Source organism: Schistocerca cancellata, chromosome 4, assembly GCF_023864275.1.
Source record: "Schistocerca cancellata isolate TAMUIC-IGC-003103 chromosome 4, iqSchCanc2.1, whole genome shotgun sequence".
Taxonomy (NCBI): Eukaryota; Metazoa; Arthropoda; class Insecta; order Orthoptera; family Acrididae; genus Schistocerca; species Schistocerca cancellata.
Genome location: NC_064629.1, coordinates 280329779 through 280352771, shown reverse-complemented (window position 1 = coordinate 280352771; position 22993 = coordinate 280329779). Strand labels below are relative to the sequence as shown.

Sequence of the window (22993 nt, the reverse complement as noted above, 5' to 3'; positions counted from 1 at the left end):
AGTATGTGTGTGTACTAGTTACACAGCATTTTTTCCTTTCTACATTGGAGCGAGGCAACTGTTCCTACACTTCATTGGTAGTTTTCTGCCCTATCCCTTCATATGATGTATGTATATGTGTGTAAAAGTTCCACAGCGTCTATTCTCTTGTTAGATTGGTGGAAAGCAACTGTCCTTACACTTCAGTAATAGTTTGCTGTCCTGTCCTTTCATACCACGTAAATGTGTGTGTGTGCAAGTTCCACAGCATCAATTCACTTGTAGGTTAGTAGGAAGCGACCCTTTCTACACTTCAGTGATAGTCTGCTGTGCTATCCTTTCATTCCATGTATGTATATGTGCGTGATCAGATTTCGTTTTATATTTTCGTAGTTTGTGTTCAGACTTTGTAGTATATTTTCGTAGTTTGTGTTCAGACTTTGTAGTATATTTTCGTAGTTTGTGTTCAGACTTTGTAGTATATATTCGTAGTTCTTGATCGGATTTCACAGTATATTTTCGTAGTTGGTCTTCAGGTTTCGTAATATATTTTCGTAGTTTGTGTTTAGATTTCGTAGTATATTTTCGTAGTTCCTGTTTGTGATCAGATTTCGTAGTATACTTTCGTAGTTTGTATTTAGATTTTATAGCATGAGGCAACTCTTCTTCTTGTTGTTGTAGCATACACACCCCAGATGCTGGCTGAGCTCAACCAGCAGCTGGTGGCCAAGAGAGAGAGAGAGCAGCAGGAACAGGCCATCCCGGGGCAGCCTCCTGCAATAAAAGATTTTCCGTCACCGCTGGGTCATATGAGTACAATATTCTTGTTTGAGAACGTTTTTATGTTTACACTACAGCTCATTACTTTCAATACGCCCTGGTATTTCAGATTTACAACACAAATCAAACGTTATTTCTCACAAAATATAATTATATTAACTTCCACATAAATAATACAATCACAATCATTATATTTTACTTTCATCAAAGTATCCTCCTTTGGATTTAATGACTGCCTCACAAACTCGAGACATGCGGTCAATCAGTTTTTGTAGGTGAAACTTCCTGGCAGATTAAAACTGTGTGCCGGACCGAGATTCGAACTCGGGACCTTTGCCGCCGCGGGCAAGTGCTCTACCAACTGAGCTACCCAAGCACGACTCACGCCCCATCCTCACAGCTTTACTTCTGCCAGTATCTCGTCTCCTACCTTCCAAACTTTACAGAAGCTCTCCTGCGAATCTTGCAGAACTAGCACTCCTGAAAGAAAGGGTATTGCGGAGACATGGCTTAGCCACAGCCTGGGGGATGTTTCCAGAATGAGATTTTCTCTCTGCAGTGGTGTGTGCGCTGATATGAAACTTCCTGGCAGATTAAAACTGTATGGGCGCTGATGACCACGCTGTTTAGCGCCCGTACACCTCAAACATACACACACACACACACACACACCACACACACACACACATTAAAACTGTGTGCCGGACCGCAAGGTTCGCAGGAGAGCTTCTGTAAAGTTTGGAAGGTAGGAGACGAGATACTGGCAGAAGTAAAGCTGTGAGGATGGGGCGTGAGTCGTGCTTGGGTAGCTCAGTTGGTAAAGCACTTGCCCACGAAAGGCAAAGGTCCCGAGTTCGAGTCTCGGTCCGGCACACAGTTTTAATCTGCCAGGAAGTTTCATATCAGCGCACACTCCGCTGCAGAGTGAAAATCTCATTCTGGAGTTTTTGTAGGTATTGTGAATCTATATGGTTCCACACATCCTTAACAGTATTCTAGACACGTTCCTTGCTAGATATATTAACTTTCCTGATAAGTCTGTCCACTTCATCCCAGGCCATTTCAATGGGATTACAATCAGGGCTTTGGGATGGTCATACCTTGTCATTCAGTACTTTCTGTTTTTCCTTTGATACAATGTAGTTCATGCAGTATGCTGGCTAATGTTTTGGGTCATTATCCTGTTGCAAGGTGAACCCTTTCCCTATTAAGTGCAAACCACTTCGTACTGCATGATATTGAAGTATGTGGTGGTACTGCTTCTGATCGATATGTCATTCTATTTTCACAATATCGCCAACACTATCTTTGGCAAAACATCCCCAAACCATAAAAGAACCTCCACCGTTTTAACTGTAGGTAGAACACACTGCTGGCCTACCTTTTCCCCTACAAATCGGCGAACAAATATTCTCCTTCTGGTTCCAAAAATCTCGAACTTCGATTCATCGATGAATAACACCTTTTTCTACTCTTCTGATGTCCAGTTACTATGTTTTCTAGCCCATTCAAGTCTCTTCTGTTTATTTATGGGCCTTAGAAGGGTTTTTCTTGCTGTGACACATCCATTCAAGGCGGCTTCAGTCAGCCTCCTTTTTACTGCTACAACAGATATTGTTGTCGTGTTCATTTCTACCAATTCTGCACGAATTTGGGGTGCTGTTTTGAATCTATTTCTGTTACTGGTAATTCTGATATATTTATCATCACTTTTAGTTGTTTTACTAGGTCGTCCTGGTCGTGGCATGTCCTTATTGCTACGGTTACCTGTTGTCTTCTAGAGATGAAGGGTGTATTGCAATCCCCCTATAGACACACTACACTGTTTCACAATTTGGCGAATAGATAAACCTGCTTGGCAAAGTGCTACAATTGCAGCTCGTTTTTCTATGGATATCTCCACTCGTGGAGCCATATTAGCGATGTCCACACTTCAATGTCATGAAGGAACTGACGTGCAGGAACCACATGTTATGTATCGTAGCAATGCTTGCCGTTCGCTGCGGACATCACATCACTACAGGGAACAACACAGGTGCACCAAATGCGACATCCGTCGACAAATAGGTAAAAAAAGTATCAGATAGGTACATAAAGGTTATGTACACAACATTGTTTGTTGGGTACTACGAGGTGCATTCAAGTTCTAAGGACTCCGATTTTTTTTTCTAATTAACAACTCACCCGAAATCGATGAAACTGGCGTTATTTCTCGACGTAATCTCCCTGCAGACGTACACATTTTTCACAACGCTGACGCCATGATTCCATGGAAGCGGCGAAGGCTTCTTTAGGAGTCTGTTTTGACCACTGGAAAATCGCTGAGGCAATAGCAGCACGGCTGGTGGCCACGGAGAGTGTCTTTCATTGTTGGAAAAAGCCAAAAGTCACTAGGAGCCAGGTCAGGTGAGTAGGGAGCATGAGGAATCACTTCAAAGTTGTTATCACTAAGAAACTGTTGCGTAACGTTAGCTCGATGTACGGGTGCGTTGTCTTGGTGAAACAGCACACACGCAGCCCTTCCTGGACGTTTTTGTTGCAGTGCAGGAAGGAATTTGTTCTTAAATACATTTTCGTAGGATGCACCTGTTACCGTAGTGCCCTTTGGAACGCAATGGGCAAGGATTACGCCCTCGCTGTCCCAGAACATGGACACCATCATTTTTCCAGCACTGGCGGTTACCGGAAATTTTTTTGGTGGCGGTGAATCTGTGTGCTTCCATTGAGCTGACTGGCGCTTTGTTTCTGGATTGAAAAATGGCATCCACGTCTCATCCATTGTTACAACCGACGAAAAGAAAGTCCCATTCATGCTGACGTTGCGCGTCAACATTGCTTGGCAACACGCCACACAGGCAGCCATGTGGTCGTCTGTCATCGTTCGTGGCACCCTCCTGGATGACACTTCTCGCATTTTCAGGTCGTCATGCAAGATTGTGTGCACAGAACCCACAGAAATGCCAACTCTGGAGGCGATCTGTTCAACAATCATTCGGCGATCCCCCAAAACAATTCTCTCCACTTTCTCGATCATGTCGTCAGACCGGCTTGTGCGAGCCCAAGGTTGTTTCGGTTTTTTGTCATGAACGCACTTTCGACACATCCATAACTCCATCACCACATGTCTCCTTCAACTGTCAATGAATTTCAGTTGGTTTCACACCACGCAAATTCAGAAAACGAATGATTGCACGCTTTTCAAGTAAGGAAAAAGTCGCCATTTTAAGTATTTAAAACAGTTCTTATTCTCGCCGCTGGCGGTAAAATTCCATCTGCCATACGGTGCTGCCATCTCTGGGACGTATTGACAATGAATGCGGCCTCATTTTAAAACAATGCGCATGTTTCTATCTCTTTCCAGTCCATAGAAATAAAATCGGTGGCCTTAGAAGTTGAATGCACCTCGTATTGTATATCGATGAGCACGAACAAAAATCATGACGTGTATAACTGTTGTACCATTACTTTGCTTCCTCAACCATGACCATGGTATTAGACTTTATCTACAGAGAACTAGACATCATTTATTTTGTGTATTGAAATTAATGAGCGATGGTGTGCCTCCTCAGTATAGTTTTTCCCCCCTAAATCAGTCTGTTGCTTCTGTATAGATAGGAGATTGTGAGAAGCTTGATAAATGGGTCCGTACCAGTTCTGACACTGTGATGCTGGAATGGTTGGAAGAGGTGGAGCGAGAGTTGCAGTCACATGATACCGAATCACCTGAGTGGGCGGAGGTGGCTGCCATTGCAGAGCTTGGGGATGTGATATCATCATGGAGGCAGGGAGATTTCGGTAATTTATATACCCATCTTTATTATGTTTGTAGTACCTATAACCAGTGTTCTTTCTTTCTTTGCAGCGGAGCAGAGTTTATAACAAGTGTACTAATTTTTCATATCCTTTCTCTATAGCTGGTGAGCCAACATGGCTGGGTATGCGAGCTTCCCCTCCACCATTCCCGCAGTATGCTATGATGTTGGTGCTGGGGCAGGTGAAGACGGTGTCACCAAATTTCAGTCCTGTGCAGCATGCCTCACCTGCCAGGATGAGGCTAATGGCTCCACAGCCACCTCAGCTACCACCATCTGAGCTGTTCTCAGCCCCACTGCTGCTGGTGTCGCTGTGGCCCTGCTCTGGCCTCCAACATGCAGGAAAACAGGTCAGGTGTCACCCTCACCACCACTGCCTCACCTGCACTGTCACTATGGTGACTGCAGATGGCAAATGGCTCACAGACATCCACCGCTCTGGCCATGCTCTGCCCAGTCATTAGGACGATACCACCAACTGGGTCAGGGCTAGGAATTGCTGACATGCATTGTCCCCCCACACAGGAGCCATCTCCACACCCTAGACGCTCACACTGGGCAGATCGAGTGTCATCCCACCCGAGATATCTGCGGAAGAATGGAGCACCTCATTGGGTATCATCCTCCTCACTGCAGCCAGCGTCATTGATGGTCTGGATGTAGTATAGTCATAGTGATAGTTTTGGTGATCATGTGGCTAGTGTCAGTTCCCTCCCCCATTCTGTTATAGATGGACGCCAGGTTATTAACACAATATCATAGCTAAACTATGAAATGATTGAGGGTTCATTTGAGGAGTGCATCTCGTTTTCTCGTATAGAGGACCGATTGGTTTTCTGAAAGCATGCCTTCCTGTTTTGGAAACTGAGCTCCTCAAAATCATTAATGTTCCATGGTACCATGCCATAATGTGCTGAGTGGTGCTATCTTGTAAGCCCTCATATTCCCCATTCCCCCCCCCCCCTGCAAACAAGACTCCAGTGTTGAGGAGACAAGCATTTTGTACATTGGGAGTGGGGGGGGGGGAGAAGAATGGCATGGTATCGTAGGGCATCTCAATCCATAAGTTGTTTCATGATTCCACCTTCTCGAGTGCTATACCCGCCAAGTTTACCAAGATGGAAGTTAGTGTCTCAGGTAAAGCACTCAACCAAGTACTACACATCAACATACATAGACATGTATTTGATCCAATAAATGGGGGCGCCAGCTATATCAAGCTTGCTAAGGATACAGCTGATAAGAAGGCATGTATTAATATCCACAAAAAAGACAACAATTGTTTTGCATAGTCAATCCTGGTTTGTGAAAGAAATTATAAGAAAGATCTGAAGTGTACATCTCAATATGGCAGAGATACTGACATTTGTCAGTGCTATAACTTTGACAGTATCAAGTTCCCTAGTAAGATCCATGCAATCTTGAATTTGAGGCACAGAATATCCGGATATCAGTTCATATTTATAGCCAGAAAGACAACAAGAAAAATAAAAATGGTGAAGTTACAGAGAAAGTTGCCAGACCTCTTCATTTTTCTGAATTTGCCAGTCAGTGTAAGAGGCTTGTAAACATGCTGCTATTCTCCGATGGGGATAATAATAGTCACTACATTTGGATCAGGGATATGTCATGACTACTTTCATCCCAACTCAGTAAACAAGGACATAAACAGCACATTCGCCTAAGATACCTCAATGCCTTTTCCACAAGTGACTTACTAGCAAAGCTTATTGTGGATTGCTCTACCAGGAAACCGATACGTGTTGTAATGCCAACTGAGGTAAAAACATCTTACAGATTAAGAATTCCCAAAATCAAGAGCGTTGCTCTTTTGTAGTGTATGCTGACTTTGAGTGCCTCCTCCACCTGTGACACGCAGTGAAGGCAGTTCTACAGCTTCACATACCATCTTCACAGAAAAGCACATACCATATGTGGTAGCGTATCAGGCTGTTTGTTCATATGATTCGAGTCTTAGCCATCACAAATCATATGTCAGGGATAATCCTGCGATTTGGCTGCTGACTGAGCTCGAAAAACTTTCATCGAAGATTAATAGGTTTTTCAGCACCAACATTCCCATGACCAACTCGAAGGAGAATGATTATTTGGACAAGAAGGCAGTTGCTGTCATTTCACTGGGCAGCCATTAGATTGGAAAGCGGAAACTCCTCGTAGGGACCATTGCCATCTAACAGGGAAGTTCTGTGGTGCCACCCATAACATATGCAACCTGAAGTATAAATTACCACGATACATATCCGTCTTTTTGCACAATTTGAGTAGTTATGATGCTCACTTTCTTACTGAGCACTTGACTGATTTCGGTATTAAGAATGACAAGGTCAGTGTCATGCCTGAGAGTGTTTAGGAATATATTTCATTCTCCAAATGAATGATGCCAAGAATTATGGTCTGCTTCCTGGACTCGTTACATTTTATGTTGGCACCACTCTAGGAACTTGTTGAAACTCTCCCTCAGGATGATATGCACATTACTCGAGGTGCATATTCCAATGACATAAAGTTTCAACTTGTGACAGGTAGGGGTTTTCCCTTGTGAGTATCTGAATTGTATGGGAAAACTCAACAAAACCAGACTGCCCCACAGAGCTGCATTCGCCAGCAACCTTACATAAGATGCCATATCAGATGCAGAGTATGAGCATGCTGTGAATGTATGCCAGGGGTTTAACATTTACACTTAAGGAGAGTATGCGAAACTGTTTATGGACACAGATGTGTGTTTACTTGCAAATATTTTTGAGAAATTCCAGACTGTATGCACAACCACATATGCTCTAGTCTCTGCCATTCATTACACAGCACCTGGGATGTCTTGGGAGCCTATACCCCAGAAAACGAAAGTAGGCATCAAACTATTGACCGAAATTGACATGCTTCTTTTCCTTGAGTGAGGGATCTGTGGAGGACTTTGCCAATAAGTCCATGGTCACATCAAGGCAGATAACCCATAGATGGACAAGAGGTTTAAGGTATCCCTTGATTTGAGCTGCATCATGTAGTTGGATGTGAATAACGTGTATGGGGATGTCGTGGAACAATTGTTTCCAATTGGCGAATTTCAGTGGCTGTCTGAAAACGAATGCAAGGGATTAGGTGGAAATGTCCATAGTGCAGTGCCTGATTCTGGTGTATGGTTGGTTACCCTGTTAGATACCCTATTAGTTTGCGTGATGTGCACAGTGATTTGCCACTATGTCCAGAGCAACTAGTTCCATGAAGAGGCTCCATCCACAAACTGATGATAACGCTGGGGAATAAGCACATCATGCATTACAGAAACCTCTAGCAGTGTCTCAGCTTAGGAATGGAGCTGGTAGGAATCGCCCACACTATCTCCTTCAAGCAATCAACCAGGTTGGAGGAGTATATTGATTTAAATATTGAGAAAAGGGTTTCAACAAAGAATGATTTCGAAATAGAGTTCCTTAAATTGATGAATAATGTGATTTTCGGCAAGACAATGAAGAATTTGTGAAAACACTGCATAATTTCTATTGCAACACAGTGGGATGGGCGTTATGGCATAAGGAAGTGTATTACCAGACCAAATTTTAAGCAGGTCACTATCTTCAGTAAGAACTTTATTTCTGGGACATGGTAAAGACCACAGTTCTTGAACCTGTCTATGTGCGGATGTGCATATTAGACCCGTCCAAACTACACATGTACAAATTCCATTATGGGTTTGCAAAAATTAAAGTCGCTGCTCCAAAGTCACTTTATATGGATGCAGATAGCATCACCTGTTGAATGAAGGGCAGTGATCCAAAAAAATAATGAAGTACCATACCAACGCATTCGTCAAATCTTCCTATGCAGTTGATGGTCCTTATGGTACTGTTCCACAGAACAAGAAGGTTATAGGACTATTGAAAGCCGAGGCAAATTGGTTGCTCATTCTTGAGTTTGAGGGTCTTAGATCCAAAATGTATGTATACAGCACGCTGGGAGGTGCCATCCAGAGGCAGGGAAAGGGTGTGCATCGTACAGCAGCAGTGGCCCTCACAACTGAAGATGATTTTCAATGTCCGCACAGCACTGTTTGTGGTGCTCCACCACAGCCACAGCATATGGTGCAGCAAACTACACTCCTGGAAATGGAAAAAAGAACACATTGACACCGGTGTGTCAGACCCACCACACTTGCTCCGGACACTGCGAGAGGGCTGTACAAGCAATGATCACACGCACGGCACAGCGGACACACCAGGAACCGCGGTGTTGGCCGTCGAATGGCGCTAGCTGCGCAGCATTTGTGCACCGCCGCCGTCAGTGTCAGCCAGTTTGCCGTGGCATACGGAGCTCCATCGCAGTCTTTAACACTGGTAGCATGCCGCGACAGTGTGGACGTGAACCGTATGTGCAGTTGACGGACTTTGAGCGAGGGCGTATAGTGGGCATGCGGGAGGCCGGGTGGACGTACCGCCGAATTGCTCAACACGTGGGGCGTGAGGTCTCCACAGTACATCGATGTTGTCGCCAGTGGTCGGCGGAAGGTGCACGTGCCCGTCGACCTGGGACCGGACCGCAGCGACGCACGGATGCACGCCAAGACCGTAGGATCCTACGCAGTGCCGTAGGGGACCGCACCGCCACTTCCCAGCAAATTAGGGACACTGTTGCTCCTGGGGTATCGGCGAGGACCATTCGCAACCGTCTCCATGAAGCTAGGCTACGGTCCCGCACACCGTTAGGCCGTCTTCCGCTCACGCCCCAACATCGTGCAGCCCGCCTCCAGTGGTGTCGCGACAGGCGTGAATGAAGGGACGAATGGAGACGTGTCGTCTTCAGCGATGAGAGTCGCTTCTGCCTTTGTGCCAATGATGGTCGTATGCGTGTTTGGCGCCGTGCAGGTGAGCGCCACAATCAGGACTGCATACGACCGAGGCACACAGGGCCAACACCTGGCATCATGGTGTGGGGAGCGATCTCCTACACTGGCCGTACACCACTGGTGATCGTCGAGGCGCACTGAATAGTGCACGGTACATCCAAACCGTCATCGAACCCATCGTTCTACCATTCCTAGACCGGCAAGGGAACTTGCTGTTCCAACAGGACAATGCACGTCCGCATGTATCCCGTGCCACCCAACGTGCTCTAGAAGGTGTAAGTCAACTACCCTGGCCAGCAAGATCTCCAGATCTGTCCCCCATTGAGCATGTTTGGGACTGGATGAAGCGTCGTCTCACGCGGTCTGCACGTCCAGCACGAACGCTGGTCCAACTGAGGCGCCAGGTGGAAATGGCATGGCAAGCCGTTCCACAGGACTACATCCAGCATCTCTACGATCGTCTCCATGGGAGAATAGCAGCCTGCATTGCTGCGAAAGGTGGATATACACTGTACTAGTGCCGACATTGTGCATGCTCTGTTGCCTGTGTCTATGTGCCTGTGGTTCTGTCAGTGTGATCATGTGATGTATCTGACCCCACGAATGTGTCAATAAAGTTTCCCCTTCCTGGGACAATGAATTCACGGTGTTCTTATTTCAATTTCCAGGAGTGTAGTATCCAATTGTGAGGGCACAAGGTGTACACTCTTTTGCAATCTAAAATCGATCTATCCCCTCATGGTGATAAGCAGATCATTTGTGAAGACAGGACTGAAACTCGACTGTACTCACACTATTCACCCGATGAGAATGATGTGAATGAGAGAGAATGAGAGTGAGTGTGAATAGTGTGTGTATGTGAAATGGTATGCCCTGTTCATCATAGTGACAATATTTTTAAGTGTAAGTATATATCTATACCATGTGTGCTGCCATAGTCATGCACTTGTATATATACATACACAACACTTGTGCAGTGGTAATATAAATAGACCAAAAATTGTGTAAAATATATGCACATCACGTGTACCGGCATAGTTGTGCACTTGTAAAAATATATGCACACCATGTCTGCAGTGATAGTGTAAACAGACCAAAAATCGTATAAAACATATGTACACCATGTGTGCTGACATAATGCATAGTTGTAAATAGCCCTTTAAAATGCCCTGCACATAATCTAAATAGAATAGTTTTTAAGTTTCATGTGCCACTAATCATCCAAGTCTGATTAGTTTTTAGTGTTGATATATTTAACCCCCAAGTCCATTGAAAAAAAATTGTGAATATTTTCAGCCAATGCAAAATATTGAAAAAATTGTGAATATTTTTTGCCAGGGCTTGTGTGCCCCAAAAATCGCTGCACAACACCAGCAACAGGACTACAGTTAATCACACGGTGATGTAGAACTAGAGCATATGCCACTGAGCATTCTGGTAAAATTTCCAAAGATTAAAATTTAGTTCATACATCTATTGGTCCTGATTTAATTATCTCATTCTGTTTTGAGCACTCTGTTATGATGATTAGAGTCAGCTCCACAAATTTTTGTGGGCTGAGTAGACATCCTTTCTCTGTAACACCCTCATAGCAAGAAGCATGGAACTTCACATACATGTCAAATGATATACTCATTTTCGTCCCACTCTAGTAGTAAATTGTCATATAGATACAATTCCAGATTCAAAGAGACCCAGTTATTAGTTAACTTGCAACTATCAAATGTGGTGGAATCATTTGCTATATTCCCTTTCTGTCAGTCTGAAATGCAAGGATGATGAAACTGGGTGTCTCCAATTGAACAGATGTTTTAATAGCTTATGTCTGTATGGTTGCTGTCAGCAGCACTGGGTATTCAAAAAGCTCCCATGAATAGAAATTTAATGGCTGATATACAACAGCATTTAGAACTTTTAAAAAGCTTGAAACACTCCTTGTCTGCTACATTGATGTGAGGTGTTTCCCATATTGTTGTATTCATGGTGATCTCGGTCTCCTCTTGGGTTCCTTGAAAGTATGGAGTTGTTGTCTGTTGCACTCTGTCCCAGAATAACTTCCTGTTATTATTAATTGCATGTCCTCAAACTATTCCGCAAGCAGTTTTACAGGTATTCATGCAATAAATCTCTTGTACTCTTCCACTGTCCTACCCACTGGCTTGTCTGCGAACCATCCTGCATTTTGAAAAACTCTCAAAGCTGAGAGCGAGACAGAGACATATGTTTTAAGGGTTGATGCTATGCCTGCATTATGTGTACAATCAGTCTCAGTCAAGTTCACATCTCCTGAAGTAGGAATGCTAAGGCATTATGTGTAAGCTTTGATTCCAGTATGAGAGAACTAAACTTTTTTTCCTAAATACCCCATCTAAATAAATGAACCCCCCCCATGAACCATGGACCTTGCAGTCGGTGGGGAGGCTTGCGTGCCTCAGCGATACAGATGGCCGTACCATAGGTGCAACCACAAGGGAGGGGTATCTGTTGAGAGGCCAGACAAACATGTGGTTCCTGAAGAGGGGCAGCAGCCTTTTCAGTAGTTGCAGGGGCAACAGTCTGGATGATTGACTGATCTGGCCTTGTAACATTAACCAAAACGGCCTTGCTGTGCTGGTACTGCGAACGGCTGAAAGCAAGGGGAAACTACAGCCGTAATTTTTCCCGAGGACATGCAGCTCTACTGTATGATTAAATGATGATGGCGTCCTCTTGGGTAAAATATTCCGGAGGTAAAATAGTCCCCCATTCGGATCTCCGGGCAGGGACTACTCAAGAGGACGTCGTTATCAGGACAAAGAAAACTGGCGTTCTACGGATCGGAGCGTGGAATGTCAAATCACTTAATCGGGCAGGTAGGTTAGAAAATTTAAAAAGGGAGATGGATAGGTTAAAGTTAGATATAGTGGGAATTAGTGAAGTTCGGTGGCAGGAGGAACAAGACTTTTGGTCAGGTGATTACAGGGTTATAAATACAAAATCAAATAGGGGTAATGCAGGAGTAGGTTTAATAATGAATAAAAAAATAGGAGTGCGGGTTAGCTACTACAAACAGCATAGTGAACGCATTATTGTGGCCAAGATAGACACAAAGCCCATGCCTACTACAGTAGTACAAGTTTATATGCCAACTAGCTCTGCAGATGATGAAGAAATAGATGAAATGTATGACGAGATAAAAGAAATTATTCAGGTAGTGAAGGGAGACGAAAATTTAATAGTCATGGGTGACTGGAATTCGTCAGTAGGAAAAGGGAGAGAAGGAAACATAGTAGGTGAATATGGATTGGGGGGAAGGAATGAAAGAGGAAGCCGCCTTGTAGAATTTTGCACAGCGAATAAATTAATCATAGCTAACACTTGGTTCAAGAATCATGAAAGGAGGCTGTATACATGGAAGAAGCCTGGAGATACTGACAGGTTTCAGATAGATTATATAATGGTAAGACAGAGATTTAAGAACCAGGTTTTAAATTGTAAGACATTTCCTGGGGCAGATGTAGATTCTGACCACAATCTATTGGTTATGAACTGCAGATTGAAACTGAAGAAACTGCAAAAAGGTGGGAATTTAAGGAGATGGGACCTGGATAAACTGAAAGAACCAGAGGTTGTAGAGAGTTTCAGGGAGAGCATTAGGGAACAATTGACAGGAATGGGGGAAAGAAATACAGTAGAAGAAGAATGGGTAGCTCTGAGGGATGAAGTGGTGAAGGCAGCAGACGATCAAGTAGGTAAAAAGACGCGGGCTAATAGAAATCCTTGGGTAACAGAAGAAATATTGAATTTAATTGATGAAAGGAGAAAATATAAAAATGCAGTAAATGAAGCAGGGAAAAAGGAATACAAACGTCTCAAAAATGAAATCGACAGGAAGTGCAAAATGGCTAAGCAGGGATGGCTAGAGGACAAATGTAAGGATGTAGAGGCTTGTCTCACTAGGGGTAAGATAGATACTGCCTACAGGAAAATTAAAGAGACCTTTGGAGAGAAGAGAACCACTTGTATGAATATCAAGAGCTCAGATGACAACCCAGTTCTAAGCAAAGAAGGGAAAGCAGAAAGGTGGAAGGAGTATACAGAGGGTTTATACAAGGGCGATGTACTTGAGGACAATATTATGGAAATGGAAGAGGATGTAGATGAAGATGAAATGGGAGATAAGATACTGCGTGAAGAGTTTGACAGAGCACTGAAAGATCTGAGTCAAAACAAGGCCCCGGGAGTAGACAACATTCCACTAGAACTACTGATGGCCTCAGGAGAGCCAGTCATGACAAAACTCTACCATCTGGTGAGCACGATGTATGAGACAGGCGAAATACCCTCAGACTTTAAGAAGAATATAATAATTCCAATCCCAAAGAAAGCAGGTGTTGACAGATGTGAAAGTTGCCGAACTATCAGTTTAATCAGTCACAGCTGCAAAATACTAACGCGAATTCTTTACAGACGAATGGAAAAACTGGTAGAAGCCGACCTCGGGGAAGATCAGTTTGGATTCCGTAGAAATGTTGGAACACGTGAGGCAATACTGACCTTACGACTTATCTTGGAAGAAAGATTAAGAAAAGGCAAACCTACGTTTCTAGCATTTGTAGACTTAGAGAAAGCTTTTGACAATGTTGACTGGAATACTCTCTTTCAAATTCTGAAGGTGGCAGGGGTAAAATACAGGGAGCGAAAGGCTATTTACAATTTGTACAGAAACCAGATGGCAGTTATAAGAGTCGAGGGGCATGAAAGGGAAGCAGTGGTTGGGAAAGGAGTGAGACAGGGTTGTAGCCTCTCCCCGATGTTATTCAATCTGTATATTGAGCAAGCAGTAAAGGAAACAAAAGAAAAATTCGGAGTAGGTATTAAAATTCATGGAGAAGAAGTAAAAACCTTGAGGTTCGCTGATGACATTGTAATTCTGTCAGAGACAGCAAAGGACTTGGAAGAGCAGTTGAACGGAATGGACAGTGTCTTGAAAAGAGGATATAAGATGAACATCAACAAAAGCAAAACGAGGATAATGGAATGTAGTCAAATTAAGTCGGGTGATGCTGAGGGAATTAGATTAGGAAATGAGACACTTAAAGTAGTAAAGGAGTTTTGCTATTTAGGGAGTAAAATAACTGATGATGGTCGAAGTAGAGAGGATATAAAATGTAGACTGGCAATGGCAAGGAAAGCGTTTCTCAAGAAGAGAAATTTGTTAACATCGAATATAGATTTAGGTGTCAGGAAGTCGTTTCTGAAAGTATTTGTATGGAGTGTAGCCATGTATGGAAGTGAGACATGGACGATAACTAGTTGGGACAAGAAGAGAATAGAAGCTTTCGAAATGTGGTGCTACAGAAGAATGCTGAAGATAAGGTGGGTAGATCACGTAACTAATGAGGAGGTATTGAATAGGATTGGGGAGAAGAAAAGTTTGTGGCACAACTTGACTAGAAGAAGGGATCGGTTGGTAGGACATGTTCTGAGGCATCGAGGGATCACAAATTTAGCATTGGAGGGCAGCGTGGAGGGTAAAAATCGTAGAGGGAGACCAAGAGATGAATACACTAAGCAGATTCAGAAGTATGTAGGTTGCAGTAGGTACTGGGAGATGAAGAAGCTTGCACAGGATAGAGTAGCATGGAGAGCTGCATCAAACCAGTCTCAGGACTGAAGACCACAACAACAACAACAAATACATGAAACTCTTGCATGGGAGGGTTAAAGCATCTTGGTGCTGGATGACAACCCTAATTTGATGAGTCTTGTTAAATGTGGTTGGAGCATAAGGTTTATGTGAGAAGTATTCTTGTCATATAATTCACTCATCAAATTTTACTGAGATCGTTATAGTGAGCGACCTCATTGCAGGTCTCAGGCCTACTGATGTAAGAAATTTGAAGTTCACCAATGTTATCGCCTTGCAGTTCTGCTGTGAGGTGCTGCACTGTGAGTTGTGTGCATTGGTTTTATACACTCCTGGAAATGGAAAAAAGAACACATTGACACCAGTGTGTCAGACCCACCATACTTGCTCCGGACACTGCGAGAGGGCTGTACAAGCAATGATCACACGCACGGCACAGCGGACACACCAGGAACCGCGGTGTTGGCCGTCGAATGGCGCTAGCTGCGCAGCATTTGCGCACCGCCGCAGTCAGTGTCAGCCAGTTTGCCGTGGCATACGGAGCTCCATCGCAGTCTTTAACACTGGTAGCATGCCGCGACAGCGTGGACATGAACCGTATGTGCAGTTGACGGACTTTGAGCGAGGGCATATAGTGGGCATGCGGGAGGCCGGGTGGACGTACCGCCGAATTGCTCAACACGTGGGGCGTGAGGTCACCACAGTACATCGATGTTGTCGCCAGTGGTCGGCGGAAGGTGCACGTGCCCGTCGACCTGGGACCGGACCGCAGCGACGCACGGATGCACGCCAAGACCGTAGGATCCTACGCAGTGCCATAGGGGACCGCACCGCCACTTCCCAGCAAATTAGGGACACTGTTGCTCCTGGGGTATCGGCGAGGACCATTCGCAACCGTCTCCATGAAGGTGGGCTACGGTCCCGCATACCGTTAGGCCGTCTTCCGCTCACGCCCCAACATCGTGCAGCCCGCCTCCAGTGGTGTCGCGAGAGGCGTGAATGGAGGGACGAATGGAGACGTGTCGTCTTCAGCGATGAGAGTCGCTTCTGCCTTGGTGCCAATGATGGTCGTATGCGTGTTTGGCGCCGTGCAGGTGAGCGCTACAATCAGGACTGCATACGACCGAGGCACACAGGGCCAACACCTGGCATCATGGTGTGGGGAGCGATCTCCTAAACTGGCCGTACACCACTGGTGATCGTCGAGGGGACACTGAATAGTGCACGGTACATCCAAACCGTCATTGAACCCATCGTTCTACCATTCCTAGACCGGCAAGGGAACTTGCTGTTCCAACAGGACAATGCACGTCCGCATGTATCCCGTGCCACCCAACGTGCTCTAGAAGGTGTAAGTCAACTACCCTGGCCAGCAAGATCTCCGGATCTGTCCCCCATTGAGCATGTTTGGGACTGGATGAAGCGTCGTCTCACGCGGTCTGCACGTCCAGCACGAACGCTGGTCCAACTGAGGCGCCAGGTGGAAATGGCATGGCAAGCCGTTCCACAGGACTACATCCAGCATCTCTACGATCGTCTCCATGGGAGAATAGCAGCCTGCATTGCTGCGAAAGGTGGATATACACTGTACTAGTGCCGACATTGTGCATGCTCTGTTGCCTGTGTCTATGTGCCTGTGGTTCTGTCAGTGTGATCATGTGATGTATCTGACCCCAGGAATGTGTCAATAAAGTTTCCCCTTCCTGGGACAATGAATTCACGGTGTTCTTATTTCAATTTCCAGGAGTGTACATTGCACCCAGCCTGTCTTAGATGTAGTCACACAATAATGTTCTCACCACAGAAATCAACAAGTTGATTGTTGTGGTCCACAATATGCAGCTGCAGACAGTCCAATGTCTGAACTGTCACTGGAAACTATATAGCATTTATGAGAGTCTCGGAAATATTATACACCAATCCAACTGACGAGAAGAATCCGTAAATTGTATGAATCAGTCTGTTGTTGAGATAGGAGCTTGTTGCAATGTTACACTTGACAGGGCTTGAACTTATGGGGAGTATATCCACAGTCTGATCAGATCTGTAAAATTTATTAGAACTCTTCTTCAAAACCTGCCCTTTTGTAAAACCCAGTAGTTGTACTACTGAATCTTTGTGGTTAAAGTTAACTGTTGCATTCACCACCCTTATTTCAGACAAAGTGTACTGATGTTTGCACATAGCTCGATCACTTTTCCAGACTGTCTTAAAACTTCCTTTAAATTGTCAATTCCATATGCATGAGGTTCTATTTCCAGTTTCTTTTCTACCATTAATTTCCAAATCCAGTTTATTATTAGTCTCTGTGATATTTTGGATACAGTTTTGTCTTCAGCCCTGTTACTGCCACACACCAATCTCCAGTGCTTAAATCAATCTATGATAAGTAATTGGCATGTCATACTTATTATTGTTCTTTTAAATGTAGAGTATATGACATTGCATCTGACCTCACCTGGCGAATCGGTGCTTAATGCACCTCCTTATATATCCTTAGGAAGAACCTGATGCACAGTTTTCCATATAGGTAAGTATCGAAGTCTTGGTAGTGCTGAAAATTATAGAACACTTGTCTTCTGCTGGTGAATTATCGTTGTAATTCTTCCAAGGGTTGCATGTCACCAAATGAGTCAGAAGAGACATTATTTGTATTTTTTTAACATACGCCACCCAGTGGGTTCCAGGTCCTACAGAAACATCTAAATTCACAGTTCCACATTCACTGGATTTCCATGTAGTCTTCACTAATGTATCTTGCATAAACACACGCCACAGAATCATGGGATATGGAATCTTTTTCTAACAAAGTTAAACAAATCTGTATTTGTAAGTGCTCTGTCTGGTAGGATGGCTAAGCCACTTTTTTATTTACGGAGAGACCTAGCCCTTTCTTGAATGGTTCCAGATACAGCTCTTTCCCAATAGCTGCTGCTTCCATCATGCAGTCATGTCTTCTTGGTCCTCTATTTGCTCCTGAGAGTTATGCGCATTTTTGACTGCCCTAGCAATAGCTACAGCACCACCAGCCAGAGAACCAACTGCAGAGATACCTGTGAGGACTGGAATGAGGAAGGGAATAATTCAAACTGACGTCTTGAGTAATGGCAGACCTCTGGGTGCTTTAATCGATCCTTTACGCTTCAGAGCACTTATTTTAGCTACATACATGGCTTCCAGGATACTGTTTTCTAAACACTCCTTCTCCCTCTTCTTCTTTGTCATCATTTTCTTCTTCTTCTTCTTCTTCTTCTTCATCTTTAGTGTATGATGTACTGTGTTCATAACTTACTTGAAATTTATCCCCAAACCGAACTTAATTATTTATTTTTGAATGCAAATACTACAATACGCTGTCCTATGCCAAAATCTCTTCTTGCATGAACTGGCTTCGCTTTATCAGCTGAAATTCAGTGTGCAGCATGACATCCTGGGAGATCTTTATTTTCTGCATATTGAGTGTCATGTTCCAAACTCACCTTGTCAAGCAGATTAATCCCATTAACACCACGTGCCAACCATTTTTGAAGCTTTGTTTCAGGTCCACACTAGCTACATTCCAGAACGTGTCATTTGACCAGCAGTTTGTTGAGAATATCATCACTTCCTCTAACACGTCTCTTATCACACATGATATACTACTATGGGTTTGTTTATAAATAACTTTTCTGCAACCAGTCACAATATCCTTTTATTCATACATTACACGACATGTTTCAGGAAATAATTCCTATTTTCATGTGTTTTTTCTTTGTACTATGCCATTTTTACGTAAAGTTTTCGATGTGTGAAGATCTGCTTGGTTTTGTTTTCTTGTTAACTTAGATAAACAAACAGTTACAAAGATGTTTTTTAGATTCAGGCATCTAAAAACATCTTTGTAACTGTTTGTTGATGTAAGTTATTCTCGATGTATACTGCACACTGAAAGTTGTGTGTGATGTTTAACAGGTGTGAAGCTCTTCACAAATGGGCCATAAGAAAACTTAAGGTCAAAAAAACCAATCAAAACCTCACACAACGAAAATATTACGTAAAAATGGCATAGTACTAAGAGTCCTGCTCCAAAATGCTGATAAAGTATGCTACAGGATCCCGCATGCTAGGGGTCACTGTCACGTGTGCAGGTCCCAACACGCTGCAGGCGTTTACACTTGGGACCGTAACCTTAACAGAGAAGTACTGAGAAGTGGCAAGTACTGTGAAAAAGCAAAGGACGGGAGATCTATGATCTCAGTCGTTTAAAAATGACTGGGAACTGCAATTCTTTTTTGTAGCCGTTGGTTATAATTGTTTGCTGTGCCGCTGAATAATAGGCGTCCAGCGTAAGTTTTCAATTGATGAAAGACATTACAATACATATCACAAAGACGAGTGTAGTGTACTCAACAGTGAAGAACGACAAGCAAAATTAAATGTCCTTAATAAAATGGATGAGACACATCAACTCGATTTTACTGGACGTCAAAGTAACTGATACTTCTTGAACTCTTAGTTTCTTGTGTTACATTTATGTCTGTTTTAGTCTAAGCTGTACAATGTACTGTTTTCAATTTTCCAGGATGACAACCACACTAAATGTTCACTGCGAGCAAGTTTTAAAATCGCATTAAGAATTGCACAATCTGGGAAACCATTTTCCGAAGGGGAGTTTGTGAAAGGGTGTCTGATTGATGCTGCAGAACTTGTCTCCCACGAACGTTAGCAGGTTTCAAGAAATCAATCTATCCAAACAAACAGCGACAAGACGTATCAGTGCTATGGCCGGCGATCTGCACAGGCAGCTAATAAATAAGGCTAAAGACTTTGTTGCTTTCTCTGTTGCGCTCGATGAAGTAACAGATCTTACAGATACAGCCCAGGTTGTGATATACATACGAGGTGTCGACAACGCACTTTGTGTAACAGAGGAGCGACATCTGTGCGTAGAAACATGCACTACATGAACGCTGACGGCTGCGGCGTGCACGCTGCAAGAGTGCGGCACGCGTGCAGAATTTCTGGCCGGCCCTGAAGTAGGGGGTATTAGTAGTAATGAAGTGTGTTGCTTTGGATTGCAGAGATCCCCTCTGGTTTCAAGAGGGTAGCTCTAGTGATAAAGACTGCCAGTGTTGCTTGCACGGTGAAGGTGAAGCTCACCATCTGCAGCATCGTCGACAGAATTGACTATGGTCCTTTGGAACAGAGCTGGCTGGAGTACCTGAATCAGAGGCTCAGATTGTTCTGCAATCATGTAGGCTGTAGATGCCACGACATACACCATAGGTTGGTGGGTTTCTGGGTTCCACTTAGTAGGTCAGGGGTCCACTACAAACATGAAGTGGCTACACAAGTAGTGAAGGCTGTGTGGAAGGGACTGGGAAGTTTTGTAGGTTAGAGGGTCTCGGGAAACTACAGCAAGGGCGTCCGGGAAACTACAGCAAGGGCGTCAATCTATAAGTGTGCAGGGGAAATGCAGAACCAAAGTAGACCTAACAACAATTGCTTGTAGTTGTAAATTGTCATAGCTGTGTTGGGGAAGAATCAGAGCACAAAGTGCTAATAGGAAGCACTGAACCTAAAACTGCGTACGTACAGAAAGCTGCCGAAAACTGGAGAAAAGTTTAGCCAAAATTTTTACAAGGAACTTAATCTTGTTCAGAAAGGATAGAGTAAATACAGCTGGTGGTGGAGTGTTTATTGCTGTCAGATGTAGTTTACTTTCTAGTGAAACTGAAGTAGATAGTTTCTTTGAGTTACTAAGGGTAGAAGTTCCACATGAAAACCAGCATATACACTATGTGATCAGAAGTATCCAGACACCACCAAAAATATGTTTTTTTATATTATGTGCATTGTGCTGCCACCTACTGCCAGGTACTCCATATCAGTGCCATGAACTTTTAAGTCATTTTTAGCCAGGTGTCCAGATACTTTTAATTACATAGTGTATTAATAATCGGTTCCTTTTACCCACCCCCTGACTCAGATGATACAGTTGCTGAACAGTTCAAAGAACACTTGAGTCTCATTTCATATAGGTATCCATTCATACAATTATAGCTGGTAATGACTTCAATCTACTTTTGATACGGTGGCGGGAATAGATGTTTAAAGTTGGTGGTACGCATAAAACGATGTCCAAAATCACACTGAATGCTTTCTTGGAAAATTATTTTGAACAGTTAGTTCAGGAGACCACACAAAGTGTAAATAGTTGCAAAAACATACTTGACCTCTTAGCAACAAGAAATCCTGAGAAAATAGGGAGCATCATGATAGATATAGCGATCTTTTCCCACAACGTGGCTGTAGCGAGACTAAATACTGTAACATCCAAAACCACCAAAAATAAACAAAAAGTACATCTATTTAAAAAGCATATAAAAATTCGCTTGACACATACCTACGAAACAGTCTTCACTCCCTTTAATCTGTGTAAGCGTAGACCACATGGAATCTGATTTCAGAGAAATAAGATTGACGGCAATTTATATATATATATATATATATATATAAGCACATAAATTTATGAGAGGTGGTACTGATCCCCCATTGTACAGAAAACAAGTCAGAAGAATGTTGCAGAAGCAACAAAAAAGGAATGCTAAATTTAAAAGAACGCAAAATTCTGAATATTGGCAAAGTTTTACAGAAGCATGAAATTTAGTATAAACTGCAATGCGAGATGCTTTTAATAGTTTCCATGACGAAACTCTATCTTGAAATATGACAGAAAACCCACCAATGCCAAGACACAGTCAATACTTTCACTCTGTGATAACAATGGCAATGTTACTGATGATAGTGCAGGTGCCACTAAAGCAGAGTTACTAAACACAATTTTCCGAATTTACTTCACCAGAGAAGACAAAGTAAATATTCCAGAATTCAAATGATGAGTATGTTTCTAATAGACTGCATCAGTGTATCGAGCAAGCTTAAATCACTTAATAAAGGTAAAGCCTCTGATACAGGTTAAATAGCAGTCAGGCGCCTTTCAGAGTATGCTGATACAGTAACTCCATACTCAGCAATAACATACACTCATTCCCTTGTAGAAACATCCGAACCCAAAGACTGAAAAACTGCACAATCACACCAATACCTAAGAATGGAAATAGGAGTAACTCACTGAATTAGAAACTCATATCACTAACGTTGATTTGCAGTAGGATTTTGGAACATACACTGTGTTTGAAAATTGTGAATTACCTCAGCCTGGCATTGTCTCCAGTAAGGAGCCCCACTTTGAACTGAGCTCCGATGAGCAGCAACGATGTATCTGGAGATGCCCTGGACAGTGGTGGGATACCAGCCTGACTGTTGCCCACCGTATGGCCTGACTACCAGGAGTGATCGTCTGGGGTCAGGGGTGCCATTTAATTTCATACCAGGGTCCTTTGGTTGCCATCTGTGGTACCCTTACAGCACATCAACAGTGCTCTATGCCACGTTTTGTTGCCCTTCATGCCAAGCCATCCTGGGCTTACATTTCAGCAAGATAATGCCTGCCCCACATGGCAATAGTTTCTACTGTTTGTCTTCACGCTTGCCAAGCACTACCTTGCCCAGCAAGGTCACCAGATCTCTCCCCAATTGGGCATATTTGGAGCATTATGGGCAGGGTCCTCCATCGCAGGATTTTGATGATCTAGTGCACCAATTGAACAGAACGATATCCCTGAGGAGGACATCCAACAACTCTATCAATCAGTACCAACACAAATGATGGGGCCCTCCATGCCCACACCAACGTGGTGACCAAACCAAAAGTTCTACTGTCACCTCCGTATAACATGTTAGTTTTTGAATCAGGAGTCATAGGATGCGGGCTGTGATGTTATCCATGCATCTGGGTAAGATTACTCATTAACATGGTCCATCAGGAGATAGAAAGTGGACGAAAGTGATCGAAGGGTAGCGGTTGTAAGGGCAGAGGAAAAAAAGTGT

At 43.6% G+C, this 22993-nt stretch overlaps 1 long non-coding RNA gene across 3 annotated transcripts in view; it reads right to left on the bottom strand.

The window, feature by feature from the left end:
• Positions 1-479: 479 nt before the first annotated feature.
• Positions 480-22993, bottom strand: part of LOC126184564 (uncharacterized) — a 94164-nt gene continuing 71650 nt past the window's right edge. For all 3 annotated transcript variants that reach the window (XR_007536840.1, XR_007536842.1, XR_007536843.1), the window contains one exon: positions 480-753. This is a non-coding gene — a long non-coding RNA (uncharacterized LOC126184564). The remainder of the gene's footprint in view (positions 754-22993) is intronic.